At 48.0% G+C, this 24,476-nt stretch overlaps 1 protein-coding gene and 1 long non-coding RNA gene across 2 annotated transcripts in view; one reads left to right on the top strand and one right to left on the bottom strand.

Annotated features, from left to right (window-relative positions):
- The first annotated feature begins 3,122 nt into the window (after positions 1-3,122).
- The window catches only part of LOC135975344 (uncharacterized), a 54,867-nt gene continuing 33,513 nt past the window's right edge, over positions 3,123-24,476 (top strand). The window contains exon 1 of the transcript XR_010592276.1: positions 3,123-5,065. The gene's annotated coding sequence lies outside the window, so the exon portion shown is untranslated. The remainder of the gene's footprint in view (positions 5,066-24,476) is intronic.
- On the bottom strand, positions 18,640-23,787 carry LOC122174493 (uncharacterized). The gene is made up of 2 exons (XR_010592277.1): positions 21,812-23,787; positions 18,640-19,745 (listed from the first exon to the last, which is right to left on the bottom strand). It is a non-coding gene; the product is annotated as an uncharacterized LOC122174493 (long non-coding RNA).

Raw genomic sequence — 24,476 nt, 5'->3', positions numbered from 1 at the left:
ATTTGTGGAGGCTGGCTAAAAATAGTACTTTTCCCATCCCCTACCTTACAGCACATGTGGGAGGTAGGTAAGTATCACTAACCTCATTTTACAAACAGGGAAACTGAGGCAAGGAGGCAGTCCAAGGCTATCAAGGGAGCTGCGGTTAGCGCTGAGGTTAAAACTACCGAATGTCTGCCTCCCAGGCCTGTGCTCAGCACATTAGACCAGGCCCCTCTCTTAAATGCTTTCTCAGTTATGGGTGTTAGAGGCTATTGTGAATCTGTTCACCGCACCACCCTTTGGAGGTCTCATGTCAAGCCGAGCATTGGAACAAGAGTTGTGTCCATGTTAGATAGCACAGTCTATAAGTAGGGAGCTGTCTATCTCTGCTGAGCCTTGAAGAAAATGGGGTCTGTGCTGGTGTCAGGGCTGGCTGAGCTACTTGAAGCATGTAGGAAATGATCTATCTGTCTAGGGCACCCATCGCTGTAGTATCTAGGCACCAGCACTCATTTAAAAATCACAGTATTTTATTGCAGGACAGCTCCCTGCTGTGCATCCTACAGGACAGCTGGAGGGCAGAGATCTAAAGCATTAACTTTTCACAAGAGGAAAGGTGTTAGAAGAACTGGACAAATTCCAACTTGTCCTTCCCTAAATCCTTCCCTCCCTCTTCTTTTTCAACTGGGCAGGTCTGCTGTTCTTCACTTCCTGTCCTAAACTGTCCGGTGGTATCTCTGTGTGCCGTCGAATGACTGCCACTTCCTCCCCCCCCCCCCACCCCCCCCCCCCCCCCGCGAGAGATGACTACATTTTGCTGTTGGCTGGAGAGATCCTTATGTTTCTCAGGCTGAATCCCTGAGAGGCTCTGAACAACTGCTGAACACCCATATCTATCTACTACTGATTTCACTTCTCACGATTGGGCATCGTACTTTCTTTATCTTTTGCATGAAAGGCCCTACAGAGACGCAAGATATATTATGGTGGCCATGTTACTCCAGTGTCATATTACCCCTTTCCTTTGGTCTAAGTTTCTAGCTCGGTCCTATTCTAAGCTTACAGGATGTTTCTATAGAATTTAGTTGATAAAGAATAACATCTCTATAGGGTTTTTGGTCCATCCCAGATGAGCGAATAGAGAAATCTTTCTCTGCTATAGAATTCTGCAGGGTGCTTCAAAAAGCTTAGAGCAAAGATCACAGCTTGTCTTAAGTATCAGAGGGGTAGTTGTGTTAGTCTGGATCTGTAAAAGCAGCAAAGAGTCCTGTGGCACCTTATAGACTAACAGACATATTGGAGCATGAGCTTTCGTGGGTGAATACCCACATGCATCCGACGAAGTGGGTATTCACCCACGAAAGCTCATGCTCCAATACGTCTGTTAGTCTATAAGGTGCCACAGGACTCTTTGCAGCTTGTATTAAGTTCTTCAGGTTTTTTAGAGTAATTCCTATGAAATCCTATTGGTTTCATCCCTGTCCCATTCTTCTGGCCTTCTTCCTAATGTGGTGAGTTGAATAGGCTCCTCTGCTTCCATATTTCCCCCACTTGCTTTTTTCCTCTTTCCCCTTAGAGGGGCTTTTTTCCGTATTGGGAAGAAATGTCTCCTTGCCCACCCAGTCCTGGAGCACTGCTAACCCTATGCACTCATGCATCTATCACTGGGGCAGGGCAGACTCTGTATCAAAAGTGTTTTGCATCGAGGTCTCTTTTAAAACACTCTGATGCCAGCTGCGATAATAGAGCTGTACTGTGCTGGAGGCTCCTTAATTACCCGCTATTAGCTGTGGACTTCAATGCAAGTTGCTGATGGTCCTCACATTTTTGTGCCGTGGCTCTGGGGGGATGTAACTCGTTCCTGACATGAGGCAGCAGGCTCAGTCTGATTTGCATGTAGTGCAGGCAGGTGCAAGGACCGGTGGGTCAAGTTGCATGGTTTGGGCCCCTCCTCTCCCGCTTTCCTCAAAGAAAGTTGAATGATTGGCAAACCTGCACAAGGCTCCAGTGAAACACCTGCTATCAGCCCCGCCCTGAAGAGTTAGCCCTGCTGCTGATATACTTTCTGGTTGAGGTTCATATACTGACAGTCAACCAATTGCTGCCATGGCCACAGAGTTTAAACCATTATTGGAAACGAGCATAAGGCACAGTGGGTTTTGAGTGTCGTTTGTGCAATCACATTTTTTTACCCTAATCTAATAATGCAAAACAGCTGATGTTTCCTGGACAGTTATTTCTTTGGAACCGAGCTTGGCACAGCTTTTTGCCCTGTCACCAGTGTCCTGGAATAGGACTGAGTTGCTGCAGAGGATGTCAGCAGAATAACTATTAGGAAAAACACAACTTTGAGCTACATTTCTAACAGTCACTGGCCAGCAGTACCCTCAACATACACAGCCAATTCAGTAGTTACACCAGCAAAACATGTCTGGGCACATACAGAACAGAAGAGATGGGAGAATTCACTGCGAAGAATGTCTTTGGTTTGCTGCGCTTCTTTTTCTGTTCACAAATTGTCCCCAAGCAATTCAGGATTTTCTCAGTTTATTTGTTCTTTGAAATTCTGCACTGAATCAGATCTGTGAATAATCTTCAATAAATAATTTATTCAAGAGCAGCAATTGACTACAAATATGTGACACGGGAGCTGCGCTTGTTAGGTTTGAGCTGACACATGGTGCAGTCCCTGTGTAGCCCTTACCATCAGGGTTCCCCTACGGCAGGGATGGGCAACCTACGGTCCGGGGGCTGCATCCGGCCCTTCAGACGTTTTAATCCGGCCCTCTAGCTTCCGCCGGGGAGTGGGGTCTGGGGCTTATGCCACTCTGGCGCTCCAGCCAACGAGCGGGGTCGGGGGCTTGCCCCGCTCCAGCCGGGGAGCGGGGTCGGGAGTTTGCCCCGCTCCACACGTGCCATGGTTCTGCGTGGCTCCCGGAAGCAGTGGCATGTCCCCCCTCTGGCTCCTACGCATAGGGACAGCCAAGGGGCTCCACACACTACCCCTGCCCCAAGGGCTGCCCCTGCAGCTCCCATTGGCCAGGAACCATGGCCAATGGGAGCTGCAGGGGCAGCACCTGTGGACGGGGCAGGGCGTAGAGATGCTTGGCCATGCCTCCGCATAGGAGCCAGAAGGGGGACATACCGGTGCTTCCGGAAGCTGCTTGAGGTAAGCGCTGCCCGGAGCCTGCACCCCTGACCCCCTTCCATGCCCCTGCCCTGATCCCCCTCCCACCCTCTGAACCCCTCAGTCCCAGCCTGGAGCACCCTCCTGCACCTTCAACCCCTCATCCCCAGCCTCACCCCCTCCCCAGAGCATGCACCCCCAGCCGGAGTTCTCAGGTCCCCACCACACCCCAACCCTCTGCTCCAGCCCGAAGCTCCCTCCCGCACCCTGGCCCCACCCCAGAGCCTGCACCCCCAGCTAGAGCCCTCGCCCCATCCCCTACCCCAACCCCCAATTTCGTGATCATTCATGACCTGCCATACAATTTCCATACCCAAAGTTTGCCCACCCCTGCCCTATAGGTACTACGTTTGCAAGTTAAACGTGTAGGATGCAGCTTGGGAAGGCGAGTATTGGGTATTCAAATCCCCTGGGCAATTTTGGCAATCTCTGGGATAGTTCTACCACACGTGCCTAACACGTGCTGTGTCTACACCCCTGCCAGTCCCTCCATCCATTGCGGTGCTCGCCAAGCCCGAGCTGAAGACTGGCCAGACCCAGCCGCCAGCAGCACGCCCTCACTTCAGCTGACCCCCAGCCTTTGACGGCAGCGCCTGTTTGGCTGGTTGGGAGGGAGGCCGGGGCATTGGGATCCCAACCCCTCCAAATCCACCAGATCTTTAACCATCTCCTGCCCCGTCCACGCGTGGAGTGAAATGTATCCATTGGCGGGTACGGGGCAGTTGAGCTTCCTCTTCCCAGCATGGGTGCATCCAGCCGGAAGGGCAGCGCTATTGCCGCCGGGGGGCACCCCCCGGGCCCGGAAAGCCCACCGCCGGGGGCACAGACACCTCCAGCTCCCCCCTCCTCCGTGTGCCACACCACTCGGCGGCGGGGCACGGATGGGACAGCTGCTCACCCCCCAACGATGGGGATCCCCTGGCCACGCCGCACGGGAGAGGTAGCGGTGTCCATGGAACAGCTGTTGGGGGGGATTCAGCCCCTGCACCCACCCCAGTGACTCCCCGCCCCAGCCCCTTTACACAGGAGGGGACGATGTGGCGCTTGCTGGGCACGCCCCTTTCTCCTGCCAGCGGAGGGTTTATTTCCCCTCTGAACGAGGGATTCAATCCGCATGGCCCGTTTGCATCTGCTACCCCCACCCCCAGCAGCGCTGGGACAACACACCGCGTCCGCCAGCCAATGGCCCACTGGTGCCTGCACTCCCGCGCGTGGGGCTCCCCGGCTTTCCCTGGCCGAGCCGCAGAGCCGCCCCTGCGGGTGGGCAAGTGAAGGGGGTGCTGGGCCCGCCCCTGGGAGCCGGCTAGCGCGAGCATCCTCCCGCCGCGGCCCGGACTCGCGGGCTGCAAATCACTGGTGGGTGCGCCGAGCCAGGCGCGTGTCGGCTGTGCGCCGCCGAGCCCAGCGCCGGCCGGCAGGTGCATCGCTCCGCAGCCCCAGGCGGGCGGGCCCAGCCTCCATAGCTGCGGCCTCAGCTCGGAGCACACGCCGGGCCGGCTGCCGCGTCTCGCCCAGCCCGCGGGGCTGCAATTCACAGCGCGCTCCCGCCCCGCGCCGCGCCCCGGCCTGCCCCTGGGCCCGCAGGTCCGGGCTTGAGCGCCGCCGCGTGTCATCCGCCTGAGCTCACTGCAGGGTGGCACTGAGGGGCAGGTGCGCATTCCACGTGCTCGCTCTCCCCAGCCCAGTAAGACACGGCACAAATCGCTCCCCGATCAGATCCCCTGGGTAAGTCTGTGCTCCAGGGACCAGGCCGTGAGGTACTGAGTCTTCTTTATCTTTTCCCAATGTTGAGGATCATCTGTATGGCGAGATCAACAAGACAAGGACTGTATAGCTCATGGGAGCTGGACAAGAGGGGACATGACAGAGAGATACACAGTGACCTGCATAGAGAAGGTAAATTGGCTGCCCTTGGTATTTAGCCTCTCTCATCATACCAAGAACAAGGGGGCATGCAATTAAACTGCAAGGCAACAAACTTAAAACCGATAAAAGAAAAAATACTGTTTTACTCAATACATGCCTACCTGTGGGACTCCCTGCCACAAGATATTGCTGAGGCCAAGAGTTTAGCAAGATTCAAACAAACAAAGACAGATATTTATAAGGATAATGAAATGCACAAGTACATTAAAAAATAGGATTTAAAAATCTGTATGACAATAATCCTCATTCTTCAGGACATACATCAATCCTTACATGACTAGAGTTAGGAAAAAAATTACCCCTTTGAATTATCTGGGACTGGTCACTGGAGTAGCTCAGCTGGACCATTGCTCTCACTCAGTCCAGTAATTCCTGTGTACAGATAGATAGATAAGCTAATCAATACAGCAGCTGGGAGTATCTTTCTCGGACCTGAAGTAGAGCTCTGTGTAGCTCAAAAGCTTGTCTCTCTCACCAAAAGAAGTTGGGCCAATAAAATATATACACTCTCTCTTTCTTGTGGCATTTCACAATTTCTGTTTCAAGACCCAGCTAGAAAAAAACCACGACCAACACTTCCCCAAACAGTCCAGAGCCTCTGAACTGGACCAGTCCTTAAAAAAGACAAGACCTGATGATGGTGTGTGTGGAGAATGTCTCTTGTTCTATCCTGAGGGAAATGTGTTATGGAAGAGCTGGGTAGGACACCAGGGTACACGGATTGTGCTCAGGGAAGCATCTCTCACATCTAACCTTTGAACCTGATGGACTCTCAGGGATGAGGAGCGAAATAGCAGCCCTGCCTGCAGGGCGAAGTCTGTACCTGAACACCTGTCTGACATAGTCTTGGAGATAGGGACAGTGGCGGGGCTAGGGTTACTTAATCACAAGGCAGGTTAATGCAAGCAGCATCTTGCACAAGTGGCTGATTTTGACATATTTGAGGGCTTAGTGGTAGCTCACAATAGGGAATGATTATAAATGCCTTTGGCTTTCACATAGTTATAGCTGCACTGAGCACAGCAGTGTCTCCTTGAGTTTCCTGTGGGTGAGAAATAGGCAGCCTGGGTTTAAATCAGAGCATTAGGATGATCCTGTAAAGCAGGAAAATAAGACAAAGTTTTAAAAGGCATCAGAAATCCTAATGGTCATGAAGCCAATGGAGCCTGACATGTCCTTTTCACAGGTCCATTTTCAGGGTTTGTCTCCAGTTTTACACTGAACCTGAATTATTGTGTTTGTTGTTGTTTTTTCTATTGTAGATTCACCGGCATTCATATTTTTAATCAAATGCACTAATGTCAGCAAAGACTTTTATTTACTTATTATGGATCAGACTTTTAAGAAAGACTCTGTGTTGTGTTGTAAGCATTCCTAAATGACAAGGAAATTAGACCTATCTTGGTGTGTAAAATACAAGTCTAGCGTTCACCAGCTTGTGAGGGCACTGCTTCTTGCTGAGATGCTAAACACTACTTTCCACCTCTACCATGGCAGCAGCAGTATTTCTAACCAGAGATTAGACTTCAGTCTCCTGCTAACCAAGCATCAGAATGGAAATAACACTACATAAAATATCTGTGGGAAGGTCTGATTCTTTCATGTACTGGTAGAATTTCATATGGATATTTCAAGGTGTATTTCCTGTCGTTTGCTTTCTCTCTCATTTGGAGGAGACATGAAGCAAAGGCCCAAGCCACCTGAGGTCACTAACAATACCATGCCGCTTTTCACAGAAGAGTGCTAACCACAATGTCCTGATGAAATTCTAACTCATTGGGCTGGTCTTTATTAGAAAATTAAGTTGTGCTAGAACATGACCTTGAGGGATCAGATTAATTCACCCAGATGATATTGTAGTCAGTGTAGACATGTTCAAGAGGGTGTCTATATTGCACTAGACATGATGGAGGGTAGTTTAACACTTCAAGATTCAGAGCTAAGGTGAAGGCCATTGTTCGCAGATGATGCAACCCTTGTGGCTCACAGTGTTGATGCCCTACAGCATCTAATTACCAAGTTCTCTGATTCATACAAAACCTTTGGGCTAGCCATAAGCTTGAAGAAGACAGTTATCATACATTAAGGCTCTTCAGAATCAGTTCCAGATATCACCTTAGATGGTACTCATCTGGATGATGTTGACTAGTTTTGCTACCTTGGCTCTACTGTTACCAGCAGTGCTGATGCTGAGCTCACTAGTAGAATCAGCAAAGCTGCCAGGAACTTTGGTCTTTTGCAAGTCAGAGCCTGGAACAATAACGGTTTGTCAAGTAAAGTGAAAATCCATATTTACAAAACGTGTTTTGTCCACTCTTCTATATGGCTCGGAAACCTGGATGACTTATGCCAAACATACCAAACGACTAAAGAGCTTTCATATCAGATACTTGCGTAAAATTCTTCGAATAAGATGGCAAGAGAGAGTGAGAAATGTGGAAGTGCTAAATCATGCTGGTATGTCATTCATGGGAATGTTGATTTGTAAGAAAAGACCCAGGTGGCTTGGACATGTCAAGTGAATGCCGGACTACAGGATCCCAAAGAGTGTGCTGTACTCCGAAGCTCACAAAGGGTCTAAAAAGGGAGACAGACCGCTGTGCAGATTTCGAGCTACTTTGTGATCCTTCTAGGAGAAAATAAATGTACAAGGGCATTATTTATTAGCTGTGGATGAAAAATTCACAATGGAAATGAAAGTACCCAGAATATATCGTCAATAAAAGAGGTGGCTTTTCCTCAGAAATTTGAACACTTTGTATAGAATTCAATAGTGGTCTGATTTTCATGGAACAATCAACAAAAGTTGGCACTGAATTGTGATCAATCGTGATTGTGATTTCACTGCAAAACTGGGAAAGATCTGTGACTTTTTTCATTTGTGCAACCAAATTGCCATATTTGTAAATTTTCACAAAAGCAGGAAATATCAGGGGCAAACCCTGCAAAGCCATGATCTTGCCAACCTGGTCATGCCAGTAAACCTTTCATATGGGAGAGCCTCATTGCCATCAGTGGAGCTACACATATGAGTAGGGCTTTGGGCCTGATTCTAAGCTCACTTACCCTAATATTGCACCTGATCAACTCCACTAACTTCAGGAGAGTTACTCCTGATTTATACTGTAAACACACGATTAGAATACTGGGAGAGGGTATTCAGGAGCAGGCCCTGTTTATTAACTCCTTAATGCCTACAAAGAAAAGAAGAAAAGGTAAGTTTTGTTATAGTAGCACACTGAAGAAACAGCTTTTAAAGTTAATGGGAAATAACTATTATTTTATTATCAGATGTTTTTAATCCAGCCCTTTGGGCTATGGGATACTTTTATACAATGTGTGGCAATATGTCTAGTGATTGCATGGACTATACAGTCTTGTGTGCACTGATTGGGTGACAAAGAGAGAACCATGAAACCAAACAAGCAGGGAGAGAAAATGTTGCTTGGACACCTGGGGAAGAGCAGCCTCTGGCCTATACCCAGCACTGGAGACAAGGACTGTTTCTTTAATGCATTTATGGTTCATTCTTGAGAAACAAATAGGCTTTTCTGAATACATCTTTTCTCCAAACGACCAACAGTCGGAAAACTGAATTCCTCATTTGTTGTCTGTGTGGGTGTTAAGAGCCCAGAGGAACATTTATACTGTCTCACCTGCCCTGTCTAGGAATGCTGTTGGCATATTGTAATATCCAGCATCTGCTGTATGCCAGAGCAATTGTATTAGCTCAACAGTCTTCCTTATGCTAGAGTCCTGTACATCATGGAAATACTGGAGAGAAGGACTCCACCGTGGGGAAATAGCCAAGAAAGGAGAGAAAGCTAGGCCATGGTTATCAATCAAAGTGGGGCCATGTAACACCTTCTCACACAGAGAGCTTCTTGAAAGAAACTCCTTATTTTCAACACCTACTTAATGCTCTTTAAGCTGTGGCGTTCCCAGCAGACATTAGCTCATGCTGACTCTCAGGCTGGCATGTGTTGTTGCTTTCCAAGTCTCCCGCCCATTCAGCAATGCATCCCGTAAAGTTTCTCTGCAGAGAAAGCAAGTGCCACTGGGGCAACATCTGAACAATGAGGCATGTGGTCTTTGAGAAACCTTACTGATAGCTCCCCTGAAAACATGGGGCAGCCTCACGTTTTTAAATCTGAGCCTTAATAGGATGGTCACATCCTGCAAGATGTTCACCCTTGCATTTGGATGGGCGAATGCCTGGCTTACACACCTACATACTTGTTTGAGCATGCATGTTTGGGATTTGCAAATCCTAATAAAAAGTAACTGGTGGGCAACACAGACCCAGCTTTAGTCCCATTCGCAGAACTTTACTGTGTTGCCTGACCCCATATTTTGATTCTAGGTTTCTGACTTCCCCCTTGAAGGAGACTAGGAAGACATTTCTCAAGGTATGAGGCTGGACTCCTCCCTGGGGACACCTCCTGTATCATGCCCATTGCTCTGGTGTCTGAGCACTTTGGACCTGCAGGACTGGTGATGGTTCTGCTGATGTGGAATTCTGAAGCCATGCCACCTTCTGCTATTCTCTTCTCAGTTTTCTAAGGCTAAACAGAATCCAGCTGGGTCAGAACTTGGGTGGAAGGCCACCAGGAAAGGGGCTGCTGTAACTTATGCCGCTGGTGTACAGCCTTTGTGAGACCTAATGCCATTGGGGGATTGATGTAGGAGATCTCCATATCACTCTTCCCACCCCTTCCTCCTCTGACCCACCCTGTACATTAGGATTAGGGGCATTTAACACAGGAGCCAGCTCTCCTGGCTTCCATTAATGGCGAGTTTCATTTCACCAGAAATATTCTTTGCTGGCCAATTACAGTCAGAGAGTCATGTGCACAGGGACCGGATCACATAGCAGAGACTGGCTCAGAGATTTCCTTTTTCTTTCATTCATTAGAGCCAGACCCATGATAGCACTGGGAGGAGAAGAGATAAAACCATGTAACTATCAGGACAATGAACGGCCTTGGATAGAAAGCAAATTAAATACTGGGATTGACAAATAGAATTGCAGAACAGCAGGCAGAAATCATTCTAGTGCTGTATAGAGGTCCACTACTACACTGCACTGCAGCAACTTGCTGGTAATTTTTAAACACCATATTGGGGGGTGGGGGGAACGCACACCTTAAAGAGTCAGGAAAGGTTTCTAGAAGGGTAATAATTTCCAGTCCTATGGATCTTTCCAAACAGGGTCTGAAAACATTAATTAAGCTTTGCAATACCTCTGTGAAGTAGGTAAATAGTATTATCACCATGTTACATATAGGGAAACTGAGGCATGTAGGGCAGTGACTTGCCCTGGGTATATCTATCTCATAGAGCTGGAAGGGACCTTGAAAGGTCATCAAGTCCAGCCCCCTGCCTTCACTAGTAGGACCAAGTACTGATTTTTGCCCCAGATCCCTGAGTGGCCCCTTCAAGGATTGAACTCACAACCTTGGGTTTAGCAGGCCAATGCTCAAACCACTGAGCTATCCTATCCCCCCCCTCCTTGTGGGTCTACACAAGAAGCTCTGGCAGACCACAGTCATGTGCTTTAATCACAAAATCATCCTTCCCCTTTGCTAAAAAGTGTCCAAAGAGTAAATTTATGTAGAAAGCCAGAAAACCTGGGATTATATTAGCTGAAGAAAGAGAGTGCAGAAGAGATACGAGTGGTGCTTATAGCACAGATAGTCTCTAACAATCAGGATCTGGGATGAAAAGAAGTAGCAGAGCAGGCAAAATGAGAATGCAGGCAAGGAATTTCCAGGCAGAAGGTAGTGATGACTTTGTGGCCAAAGGCAGTAGCAGAAACTACACAATGTTCAAGAAAGAGCTATCGATCTTAGATACTTTATATGGTCCCCACTGCCATAGCATCTAAGCGCGTCATAGTCTTTAATATGTTTATCCTCACAATTCCCCTGGGAGGTAAGGAAGTGCAGTTACCCCATAAAGGTGGGGACCTGAGGCAGGAGAGACTTTACAGATGAAAAAATGAACACAAAGGATGTTTCCATGCAGAGCTGATCGACATTTTTTTAATTTTGAAATTAAAAAAAAATATTTTTATGTGATTTTTCCTCCAGCATTCTCCCCTCTTCCCCCCTTGAGATAGCTGGTTGAAATATTCTGAATTTTGATAATATTTTTCAAATTTTGAAGAAAAGGGGGAAAACTGTTTCTTCTTTTGTTGCAGTGTAGGTAGATCTTGTGGTTAAAGGACTGGAGGGCGACTTGGGAGATCTGGGTTCAATTAAGCTCCTTAGATGACCTTGGGCAAGTCACTTAATCTTTCTCTGCTTTAGTTCCCCAGCTGTAAAACAATAGTAACAATAGATTGCCTTCCCTGCCTCTTCTTTCTCTTTTTGACCAGGTCTATGTGACCTGTCCAAAATCACAAAGCAACTTCATAGCAGTTTGGGATTATGATTTAGAAATTCCTGGCTCCTAGTTCCATGCTCAGGCCATTACTGCTGCCTAAGTGTATAGTGAAGTATGAAATATTTAGTTCAGCATTAACTATAAAACGTCACCATAAAATGGACATAGTATTAATAGCACTAAACTAGGTGATTGGACTTAGGCTCCTAAACCACTTAGGGCTGAGCTACATACAGAAGTTGCACCTTTAGTTAAACTGGTACCAGTTCGTGTGCAGACCAGGCCCGACTCTCAAGAATGAACTATAGTATATTAAATACCATTGTGAACACAAGACTTTTGTCAATTATAGAGCCCCCAAATATACCATCTGCTCTCTGGTTCCTGTCAGCTGATGAATCTCAGAGCAGAGCACCTGGGGAACTAGCTTCTTGTGGCAGTGTTCTGATAATGTCTTGATTTAATACTGCTGCTGGACATGCTGTATCCATGTCTTAGAAAGGAACCATCTCAGACAGAAAGATCTCTGGTGTAAGAAAAAATTAGCTTATTCTTGAGCAGCCCTAGGGTCCCTCATTCTAGTGGGTAAGATCTCAGCGAGTATTGCTTTGGGATGGAGATGTCTTTGAGTTCCAATAATACTTTGTGCTTCGATGGCACCTTTCACTCAAAGATCTGAAAAGACTTTACATGTGTTAATGAATGAAGCCTCACAGCACTCTAGGTGGTAGGTGGGAACTACTGGGTTTTTTTTACATGGGCAAAGTGAGGCTTGGGTTAAAGAACTAACCCAGGTCAGTAGCAGTGCTAGCACTAGAATGTAAAGCCTAGAATGTCCTACCCTTGCACTACTTCTGGTGCAGTTCCATCAACAAAGAGCAGCAGTGTGAACAAAGGGCCTGTGCCCAGCAACATCTTTATGACTGTGTGTCCGCTAGATTTGCTCAGAGCAGGTTTAAATGACAGTATGGTAGAAACACTGGCAACTTGATCTCCCATCATTAATACCACTGGTGTAGTTGCACTGGTACTTGCACAAAGGTGGGGACTGTCTGGGTAAAACCAGTTTAATCTTTCTTTCTTATACAGCACAACTTCCATACGGCACAACTGATGTTTTTCATTTTCAGACCACTTAAATTTTAGTGGCAACTATATATAATCTTAACTGGAGACGTAAGTTCAGGTACATCCGTCAGAACACAGGATGTGATTCATGGCTTCTATTCCCAGCTTGCTTACTGAATGGAAGGATCATGTTGGGGTAGGCATGCTCTGTGGCTCAGTTTACCCATGTATGGATGGGAGATAATGTATCGCCCAGGGATGTTCTAGGGACTAGAATACAGGTGTACACTGCCAGATGTGGCTGGTACATTGGCAGGTGTTAGCAGGCTATATAATTCCCTTGGAAGGTTTACAGAAAATGAGAAACTGTTACTGTGCTTATGCAGAAATCAGTCAATGCTCTTGTCCAGGTGCTAAGAGTTTTAGAGACATAGGGGTTCTGCTGTGGCCCCTTTAAACAGCTTAGTCAAAGCTTTGCCAGCCCCCTGGACAATCCCTGTAATTCAGGGATGGTGCACGGGCAGTGTAGGTTGCGCTACACCATCCCCCCATGCGGTGACCTAGGTACAGGTGTGGTGGCTGAGGATAAGAAGGGACATGTCAGGGCATGAGGGGGAGTGGCTGGATTGCTTTGTGCTCTGACTGCTCTGGGCTGTGGAATAGTCCATGGGCAGTGGTGGGAAGCCCCTAGAGCTGCTCTCACTTAAGCCAAGGGCTGAGCTGGCCCTGGGCTAGCCCCAAATCCTGAAAATACAAAGATAGCACAAAGCTACTTTTGACCCTACACCTCTTGGTTCTTGCAGCTCAGAATCTGGCCCTACTGAAAACTTAGTTGAACTTATAGAGACAAGATGGGGGGAGGTAATAATATTCTCTGTCTAATATCCTGGGACCAACATGGCTACAACAACACTCCGTATAACATATCTATACTCATGGCATCTCCACCTTCTTCATCAGCTTCGTCCCACAGATCAAGGCAGCAATCAGCATCATCCCCTGGTCCCAGCCAAAGTGTATATATAGGAAGAAAACCCTACTGGGAACTGCTATCAAACACAAGTCTAAGGGGTCAGTTACCCCCCAGCATGTTCACCCTACAAAGCCACCACATGCCCTGAAGGAAAGGGAGCCTCAGGAGAGGCTGTTCAACGTTCATGGGAATGACTGAGGCTAAGTGGGGGATAAAGGAGTTAAAAACTCATCAGAAAAGCTGCCAATGGATTTCCCAGCCAAGACTGCAAACCTTTAGAGGTCCCATACATCACTTGCATACGACTCTGAATCTACTCTTTATTCTCCAAAGCTCACTTGTGCCAGAGGTAAGGGTCAGGCTGGCTGGCTCTTGAGTGTGTCTGAAGAACATGTAGATTCTTTTCTGTTACCTGCAGGAGACCCAGAATCCCGGTCCCTTACATGGCTGCATCCACTGCTGCCTCCATATACCCAAGGCAGCAGCTCCCACCTGATTGCCAAGGAGGCGTTTGCAGACAAACAGTTTCACAGGGGGAGGAGATGGGGATGCAGAGGCCGCTTGGATATTTTTCTCTCCCTTTTTCCAGCTTTGTGTGCGCTCTCTCTCTCTTACTCTCTCTCCACACTCAACGCTTTCATTCTAACTCCCCTCTCCTCTTTCTCTTCTTTTCTCCCTTTCCCTCTCCCCACATTTTCAGCCGCCTCTCCACCCTCTGCTTTCCTCTCCCTCCCTCCCCCGCTCCCTTCTCTCTTTGTTGTGGAATTCCTCCTTGGTGGCACGGAGCGGGGCGGCGCAGCATGCCAAACGCTGTGGTGCGGCAGACTTTCTGTCTGCAAGGGGACTTCCTGTCCCTGCTTAGGACTTACTGCAAGAAACCAAAGACAGGCTTGTTTCCCTGCCTAACTGCCTCCTTGCTGACTGCACTTTTCTGTTCCGGCTAGGAATAATATACCGAGAGCTTGGAGGAACATAAATTGAGCTCCTAAGAGCCAGTCTAGTAGGGAGACTTTAATGAAAGGGAAAATAAATTGTGCACGGGACATTTTGGGAGGGGTGCAGCGTTGACAGGGCAACGCAAAGAAAAAGCTTCTCTTTGTTGCCTGTAGAAAGAGCACACGTGTAGAATTTGTTTGGTTCAGGACAGCAGGGGAAAGAGGCCTTTAAATGTTGCTGTGTGTGAGAGCTACAGGTCTCTGATCGGTCACCACATATTCAATCCCCCAGCGTTCAGCTTGGTCTTCAGTGTGGGGGCTTAACCTTAGAGAAAAGATGCAGCCCATAGGACACCAGCCCTTTTCAGATTGCCACCGCAGTGCATGAAGCCTCCCCAAGGCCTCGGTTAGCCAAGAGGATGTTGCAATGCAGCGAACATCTAATGACACACTGAGAGAGGATGTTGTCCTGCCCTGGATGGGAGCTGCACGTTTCTGATTTCTCTGCACAATGCTGTGATTCAGGAACTTCAGCGAGGCGCATGAGTCATGCTGCGAATTTCCCCCGAACGAGTCAGACTTGTAAATATGCTGGCCTGTCTAAGCTGCTCGGAACATGTCTTGTGCTGGGGGGTAGTGCTCGCTGCTTCTCCCCTGAGGCTCCTGGGACTGCGTGCTGGGGTGCAGGGCAGTGCTTTACGCCTGCTGTCTCAAGCCTTTCGTAAAGGATGCTTGCTGCCAGAGGCTTTTCTGTACTGACCTGAGTGCATTTATTTACTGACCTCTAGTCGCTTGCAGGCAGATGCAAGTGACCACCTGATGCACACTGACATCCACACCCACCCTGCATGAGGAAGAGAGCAATGGAGCCAGCAGCGCAGAATTTGGATGAGGATGAAGAAATAGCCAGGGTTTATCTCTATAGAGAGCATCAAAAAAGAAATGGAACACCCGCTAGCTAGAGATGACAGCTGTCTCAGCTGTACCTCTCTTCCACATGCATTGGTCTTTGGGCCAAATTCCATCTTAGTGCCACGGGTGTAAAGTTAGCGTTGCCCAATTGCCTTCATTTGCGAAGCCCCTGCCAGCCATTGATTCCTGCCCAGCGTGGGGGCTGTCGCAGTCTCAGATAACGATTTCAAAGGGTGACCTGCCTGTGTGGCCCAGCACTACCCTAGGTCTACCTGCTCCAGTCGACCAGAGAGCAAGCAGCAGGGTGATCCCGTAGCACCTAGAGGTCCCCATTGTGCCAAGTGCTGGATAGTTGCTTAGTAGGGGACGGGGCGCTGGAACAATTTGTACAGTGGGGGTGCCGAGAGCCATTGAACCAAACTGTAAACCCTGGATAGGATGGAAACCACTTCAAGCCAGGGGGTGCGGCAGCATCCCCCCCAAACCCGTAGTTCCAGCACCTGTGGTAGGGGGACAGACCTTTCCCCGAAGCTCTTCCAGTCTAACTACACAGGAGGTGGAGGAGATGGGATTTCACAGAGCAGCAGAGACAGGAATAAAGCCTCGGTCTCCTGGCTCTCAGGCCAATGTCATAGCTACTAGCCCATCAGGCCTCCCCGAAAAAGCCTGGGACTTGGGTTCTTTTCCTGGCTCTGCTTCCCACATGACACTAAGCAAGTCACTTAACCTGAGTGCGCTGAAATGGGGATAATAATACGGACCTAGTTCACATGCTGAATCCATTTGTGTCTGCCAAGCACTTGGAGGTCCCTGGACAGGAGTGCAGGATGTTACTCTGATGCAGTGAATGACTCGGGACTTTTCAAAACTACGTTCCCAGGCATCAAATGCCCCACCTTGCTCTGGCTGGAGAGTTCAGGATGTGGCTTGCTACTGAGGCTAGCAATAGCATACGTTAACCGACAGGGATCACTCAAGGGTTACATGTAACACTACTTTCCGGCTCAATAAGGGCCGAGCTTGCTGTCTGCACGCCATTGCTCATTTCAGTATTGATGGGCCACGCTCTAGTGTCCAAATGTGTCCCAATCTCCCCATCTGTTTGCTAACTAGAAATACATTTGAGTCCGGCTGTGGCTTATGAGTCAGTCAAAGCCTGGAGTCCTGGGTGTTTTACTGAATGTCAGCTAATTGAAAACTTGCACCTTGCAGAGCTTGGGCATCTCATTCCAGTGCAAAGGCCCTATCTTCATCTGCCTCCCTCTCCTGGTTTCCTCTTTCATTGTGTATGTTGGGGAGGAGATGGGATGTGCCATTTGCACTTAGCTGTCCTGTTTCCTTGAAGAGGAGATATATCATGGAGTGCATCTGACCCGATGGGTTCTCTGTCTATGCCATATCCTGCTGAGTAACCCTGGCTTCACATCCATACATGGGGAAGAACTGGATAAGAGGCTTTCCCCTCTGTCATACCTCCTCCCCTCTTAGCAAATACCGTTCCTGCTAATGCTGGTATGTAGAAAACTTTCCAGCTTTCTGACTAATACCAGAGTCACTGGTTTATCACCCCATTCTATAAACAGGGCCATTCCCTTTTATTAGAGACACAGAGCAATTGTTCAGTTATATAATAACATTCTGCCTTGGCAGTAAGAAAGAGGCACCTACCCTCCCTTGGCTTCATCAAGATATCTCTCCACCCATGGCTTATGAGATTCCTAACTTAGAAAGTACAGTGTTGGTACATGCTGTTATGCAGCTGTTGTGTTTGACCCCAGCAGAGGCTGCATTTTTTTGACAGGTAACACAATTCTTCTCTAAGTTGCATGTAGTTTGTGAAGTGTTTTGGGAACAAAGGAGCCTTATCAATGGAAGTCAATAAGCCATTCAAGTTGTGCAGATGCCAACATTAATAATAGTGAAACTTTGCTTTTCTAGAGCTCCTCCCACTCCAGGATTTTAAATGATTGTACAGTGATTAATGCAGTGAGCCTGCAACACTCTGTGAGTGAGTTATTATCCCCCTCCCTGCGTTTTACAAAAGAGGCAACTGAGGCACAGAGCAGTGATGTGACTTGCCTAAGCTCAGGTCTTTGCATTCCTACTCCTGTGCTCTGGACAGTAAATCGTCCTACCACTCCTGGGCAACTTTTGAACTCAACGAGGGGCACGCACCTTAGAAAATGGATCCATCAGTGCTGTCTAAGTGCCTGCAGAGGATAGGCTGCCTCAAACCCTGAAACGCATGAACAGCAACCCAGGGTGTTAAGCGGGAGCGTTAATCAGCTGCAGAGGTCATTTTCCAAGTGACCTTTGCTGCTCTGTTGGCAGGTGCAGCAGAAACTCTGTGCGATGCTAATGATAAGCCCTCACCCCGTTTAGGCTAGGAAGCATGGACGTTTGTCGTACTGCTAGGAGTCTGTGCTTCTGTGCATAATGAACATGACACAAACAGCCAATAAATAAATACATGTTGGGCCAGATTTATAAAGTGCTTAGGTGAGCAACTGCATGTGCCATTCACACACCCAGCTGTATGTGCAAGCAACCAGAACAGGCCATTTCTACACACGATTATCCAATCCACATGCATGCTCAGAGTGACAAATGTGCAAATGCACATGATGAAATGTGATGGTGCAAATGCACATGCGATTGTGTGCCCTAAACGCCTTAAAAATCTGGCCCTTTCTGTTTGCTCCTAGCCATTAAAAATCTCAGCTAGAGGAGTGGCTTAACTCAGTGGGCTTTAAAGCCAATATCTTCTTTCACGTTCCCAAATCCTCACATGCTATTTCTAAAAGAAACTGACAACAACAACAAAAAGCAAGCAAACCAGAGCGTGCCAATATGGCTCCATAGTGCCTGTGCGTATAATGTAAACAGTATGTCTCTGCCTGGAGCTGCCTTTGTTCAGCGTTACTCGATTCCTAAGTGACTCATGAATGACTTCCTCCTTTTTGCCAAGTCTGATCTCAGGCTCATTCACAAATCTGTCTCCCTTTTTGGCAATGTAAATAATGGCTGAGTGATCACTTTGGAAAAATGAGACGGGTATTTCCCTCTCCTTCCCCCTCCCACCGTCCCAGTGCCCAGTCCTGGGCAACGCGCAGAGACGAGATTTTGGAGATCACAATACATGCATCTGCCCAAAACGCTGACCAAGTGGTACATCATAATGCGATCTACTCTTATCTGCCTAGCTACCTACTGTCATTTATAAACTGCTTGTCCCTAGCATGGGGAGAATGTATTTTTGGGGGATGGACAGGGGAATGATTTTCCAGGCATTAACACCTTGTCTGATTTGGCTTCTAGGGTAGTATCAGTGTAATATTAGATACATCCGCTGTTAGGAAACTCCTGGCAGGCCAGCAGCAGCAGCATTATTGTTGTTGTTGCTGTTGTCATCATTTATTTATGTTATGGTAGCACCTAAAGACACCGTTGTGATGGATGCTGTACAAATGAGTAAAATATTAAACTTGTCCCAAAAACTTACAATCCATTTAGTCTAACTAGACTAGACCCCTTGGCAATGATCCAACTTCTGTGACTGATATCTTTCTAAGTCCACGGTCTCCCAGGAAGCAAGGAGCCACGCATTACTTAAGCGTGAGAAAAATGGGTTATAACCATACAGGCATTTGCTTATTGTTTATGAGGATTTAGACATTTTGAGTTAATAAAAGTCCAAAGTATATGGGACTGGATGTACCCTAAATGTGTTCTGAATCCTTGGCAGCTGAACAGACATGGTGATGTCCAGCACAAAATCACATTTATCAGGGCAACTCATCGTAGGAATGAGTAAACCAGCTCAACTCAAATACAAACTGACCCTCAAACCTATGTCTAGAATTTGAATTCACACTAGACATGGAGCCAAATTCGCAAAGTTCAGGGATAGATCCAGATCCAAACTCCCCCATAGATTCGGGGTGTTTGGATCTGGATTTTGGTTCTGTCCATTGTAACAATATAGGCCAAAGTTCAGATCTGGATCCAAATTTGTCGGCGCTGGGGTTTAGGTTTGAGCCCACTCCTAGAAGCAAGAGTCTCTATGCTGCCTATTGTGGTACCATGCCTGCATCATTACTGTTTGAAGAATGGAAACGGATCCTTTCTATGGGAAAGAATTCCTTCACCCTGCAAGGAAGTCTGGGAGCAGGTGATAAAATGGTGACCCCAGCAAATGGCAGGTCTTTCATCTCCACTGCAAATTGCTGCATTTGGGAGAGCTGTGTGTAACAGGGCTTCCATCTTCTCACCTCTTGGAGCTGCTACTGACATGCCAGGGCCACCTGCATCTGCTGGTTCCCACTGTAGATAAACAGACTGCAGCCCTTTTCAAAGCCTGGGGGCGAGCTGGCTCCTGGGGAGGAGAGAAGAGGTGCTAATTGATTCAGTGCAGTTTGACACCTGATAGGATTCAGCTCAGTGGTAATCGCCAGAGGCTCATGCCAGCCACGCTGGGTGGAGATCGGGTAGCTCCCCTTGGGGGAGAGGCGCTGTTATTTCCAGCGGTTACTCAGCTTTGTGTTACTGTCACGAGCAGCGAGCGGCCTGGCCGTGACTCCAGATCCTCTGAGCTTTGGGGAGGGTCTGCATTTAGATGCAGACTCCCCATGTGCCGCTGTGCCCAGGCTCTCGTCACTAGCTGTACTACCCCACAGCCGGAGCAATTCACACCAGAGCACGCTGCACCAGTGACATGGGGGCGGCTTATGCTGCGTGTTAGGACTGGATTTTGGAGGCTTGTTTCTGTTCTTTTTTGAAACACAAGTGGCTTGATGTTTAGAGTTCAGCTTTTGCAGATGCTCAGCGCCTCTCACTGAAGTTAATGGAGATGGTGCTCAGCACCTGTACAACCAGGCCCTTTTCTCCTGCCCCCCAGATAGGGTGACCAGACAGCAAGTGTGAAAAATCGGGACGGGAGTGGGGGGTAATAGGAGCTTATATAAGAAAAAGCCCCCAAAATCGGGACTGTCCCTATAAAAGTGGGACATCTGGTCACCCTACCCCCAGAAGTGGGAGCTGCACTGAGCCAGGAACTGAACTTAATCATTCAAGCAAATGTACAAGACTGAACCAGCTCTGCCTTCTTGCCTCTCTCTTCAGTTCTGACTCTGTCTCTAACCTCCCCCTAGTGTTCTCAACTATGTATTGCATTTATGCACCCCCTGCTCTATTCTGTTTGCTGTAGATACAGTAACTCCTCACTTAACGTTGTAGTGATGTTCCTGAAAAATGCAACTTTAAGCGAAATTATGTTAAGCGAATCCAATTTCCCCATAAGAATTAATGTAAATGAGGGGGTTAGGTTCCAGGGAAATGTTTTTCACGAAACAAAAGACTATATTACACACACACACACACACACACACACTATAAGTTTTAAACAAACAATTTAATACTGGTACACAGTGATGATGATTGTGAAGCTTGGTTGAGGTGGAGGAGTCAGAGGGTGGGATATTTCCCTTACTGCTAAATGATGAACTAGCAATTGGCTGAGCCCTCAAGGGTTAACTCTCTCACTCTACAAGGCAGCAGAAATGGAGGGAGATGTGTGCATTTCCCCTTTAAGTACACTGCCTTGTTAATTAGATCAGCTTGCTGAGACTGCAGCTGCTGCAAGCTCCCTCTGTCCTGATCCCTGGTGTGTCCCCCCTGCTCTATGGAAGATGGGGTATGCGGGGTGCAGGAGCAGGGAGGAGGGGGACACCATGACATTAGCCCCCCTCTTCCTTTCCTCCCTCTCACCCCCCGCACAGCAAGCAGGAGTCTCGGGGAGCAGCTCCAAGGCAGAGGGCAGGAGCAGCACATGGCAGTGGGGGGAGGGACAGCTGCAATTGCTAGCCTGCTGGGCAGCTGCTACACAGGGAACTTAGGGGAGCGGGGAGCTGATAGGGGGGCTGCCGGTCCACCCTGGTTCCAAGCCCCCACTAGCTAGTTGCAACGGGCTGCGCTTCCTGCAAGCAGTAGACAAAGCAGGTGGCTGCCAAACGGTGTTAGAAGGGAGCATTACACAACTTTAAACAAGCATGTTCCCTAATTGGTCAGCAACGTAGCAAGGTTAACCGGGACGACTTTAAGTGAGGAGTTACTATACAAGTGTTGGAGGTATATTGGCCATGCTTTAGCCAGCGCTGGGACACACAGTGACTGGCTGAGTTGGGCTGGTGGCACTGAATTTTTGTGGAGGAATGTAAGTACTCCGTCCCCACCTGTAGCTCCCCATGCACTTCCAGCCGAGCCTGCACACATCTCTGCCAAAGCTCCTCAGTCATGCCCTGCAGAAAGACTAAGTGAATACTGTTCATGCATTTGTTTCTTTTACCATCACATCTTCACAGGCCAGGATGGGAGATAAGTTCAATCCCTGTGATAGCAAATCAGAACTGATGCTGGGAAAAGGCAATAAAACTACTAGCTTACTTTACGGCCTTCAAGGAGACTCCAGACAACAAAGCGCTGAGGTGGAAGGCGGGTGGGTATTGTTGCATCACTGCCCAGGTTCCTGGAAGAGAGATCTGCATGAGCAGATTATTCTTGCTGTAAACACAGATGGGGTCTGTAAAGAGAAGGGGCAGCCTGAGATCACTGGAAAGGTGCCTCTGCCTGATACACTGGAGAGTTATAAAGAGGCAGTCTCCCCCCAGGAAAATGTGACCTGCCATGCCCTGTCAGGGTCAATGAGACTCATGCACGGATCCCTGCTTTAGCTTCCACACCAAATCCTTCTTGACATTTTAGCAGAGGAAATATGTGCCTGGTGCTTCTAGGGACGGGCCATTTCCTTCACTTTCTTTGCCCTATTTTGGTAAGTAAGAATCACTGGTGGAAATTTATGGCTGGTGTTATGTAGGAGGCCAGACTAGAGAACATAATGGTGCCTTTTAATTTTAAAGTCTTTGGGGCCAATTCAGCCCCCACTGAAGTCAATGGGAGTCTTTCCACTGATTCTTACGGGCACTGAATCAGGAACGGTGAATATACTAATCCATTTAGATAGTCACATACCTGACACCAGATTCTAGGAGGGAGGGCAGCAATTTTGTATAATCTGCATGTGATTCCCAAAGTAGCTCTGCTTTTTCCATGAAATTATATGAAAATCTGCGCTACCCAGCGTAAAAGTAGAAGCAGGTTAGAGCTTCTCCTAACTGGCCTGTGCAACCGTCTTTCTTTCTTAGCTTTCTTTTACTGGCCTGCTATCTCTTCTGTCTATTCAGCTCCAGGTCTCATTGACAAGGTCCTTCCTGCTTATCCCGTAAGGTACATGGGGGCCACTCCCACTGAAGTCAATGGGAGCCCCACACGCACAGCTGCAGGGATGAGCACGCTCTGGTGGTTATGGTTGCCAGACAAGTATATAAACATGGTCAACGTTCATTCGTCACGGCTTGGACTGTCAGAAGCTCTTGGTGGGGGCCTCTCTCTGCTCCCCAAGGAAGCCAATGGTAAAACTCACATTCATTTCAATGAGAACAGAATCAGGCCCATGCCAAGTGCTTCTGACAAGCCCACCCCGAGTACCAGAAACTCATCACAGGTCCAAACCAAGGCCAAGGACTGGGTTAGGCTCATCTGGATCTCAATCCTGATATCGCTCCGATTTTTGTACCTGGCTGCGTTGCTATTATGGGAAGAGCCAGAAACCTCAAATATCTTTGAAATCTGGCTCCCAAGTGTGAACCGTTTTCCCTTCTGCTGTAATTCCAGGGCAGTCAATATGGTTACTCCAACAGGGAATTTGGGCCTATGTGTACTCAACTCATTTCTACCAGGAGCTGGTTTTCCATGTGTAAATGGGATTTAGCTCATGTCCTCATTCTGTATCACTATCTATTGCTCTCCCTCTCTTTCTCTTTATGCACCATACCTTTTCCTTTCTGTCTGTGTCTGTGTCTCTCTCTTTCCCTCTGTCTCTCCTACCCCCTGCCACTTCTCTGACAGCATTCAATGGCCAAAAGAAGAAAAAAGCTGAAAAATTCCAGACTGTGCAGCAAGTTGCATCCCCCTCTAGCCCTGCAGCTAGGAGCTAAGGGGTCAGGAGAGGCCTCACTCAAAGAGCTGTGTTGACACAGGCTGGAGACCTGGCAAACACCACCCTGATTTGCAAAGATTCAATTTACCAGCCCAGCATCACCACCTATGTGATAATAAGGGCATTTGCTAATTCACAAGTGCTGGTAATTTATGCTATCCCTAACTGCCAGGAAGCCATTTGGGGACTCTTTGAGGTGGGGAAAACATTGTTAGAGGTTTCCTTAGAACTATGGGTATTTCAGAGTTTGTCAATCTTGGTTCTTGTGCCTGGGCCCCATTCAGCACCCCCCCCCTTCCCCCAAGCAATGGAGTGTAAGATAGGCAGGGTTATTTTAGACCCTGCTACTCATCTCTCAGTCTGATTGAAGGTACCAGTTAAATGCCCCCCCCCCCCCCCCCCCCCCCGGATTTCCCTTCTTGTTCCCACTGTTGCCCAATGTATTTACATTTCCTAGTCTGGGCTCTGTGCCGGAGCGGATTCTGTGATGGCGTAGTATGGATTAACTGCACTGATTCTTAACTCTGCTTCATAAAATCCCAGGACAGGAGGGAGGCTGCTAGGGGAGATGGGAGGTCTCTGTGAGCATCCTTGGAAGCAGCAGCAGCTAGGGAAAAAGCCCATTCTTTTACTGGAAATCCCAGCAGCTCAGAAGGTCCCAAATGGGGACCTGTTAGCTGACACTTCGCCTGAAATTTTATGGGTAAAGGGTGCTCTTTGATGAACAAAAGGAACCTCTCCTGGCAGCTGAAACCAAGTGAAAGAAATGTGTCTTTTTGGCAGCTGCACGGGGCTGGTTTGAGTACTTTGATAAACAATGTTCTTCTTGCCACCATGACTCTTTAAGGAGGTCACTGCAGAAAGGCATGTTGGGAAAACTCAAAACCCCTATAGTCTAAGCCTGAACAGAAATACTGTGGAATACTGGGGAAGATAATCTTGAATGTGGGGGACTGGCGCTACACTGCATGCTTTCACCAGATTGCTGATGACTGAGCATAAAGTTAGATGACAGATATTACAGTGATGGATGCAACTGATAGATAGATTAGA

Source organism: Chrysemys picta, chromosome 13 (genome assembly GCF_011386835.1).
Source record: "Chrysemys picta bellii isolate R12L10 chromosome 13, ASM1138683v2, whole genome shotgun sequence".
Taxonomy (NCBI): Eukaryota; Metazoa; Chordata; order Testudines; family Emydidae; genus Chrysemys; species Chrysemys picta.
Note: the sequence above shows the minus strand (reverse complement) of the source record. Positions and strands in the feature narration are given on the sequence as shown.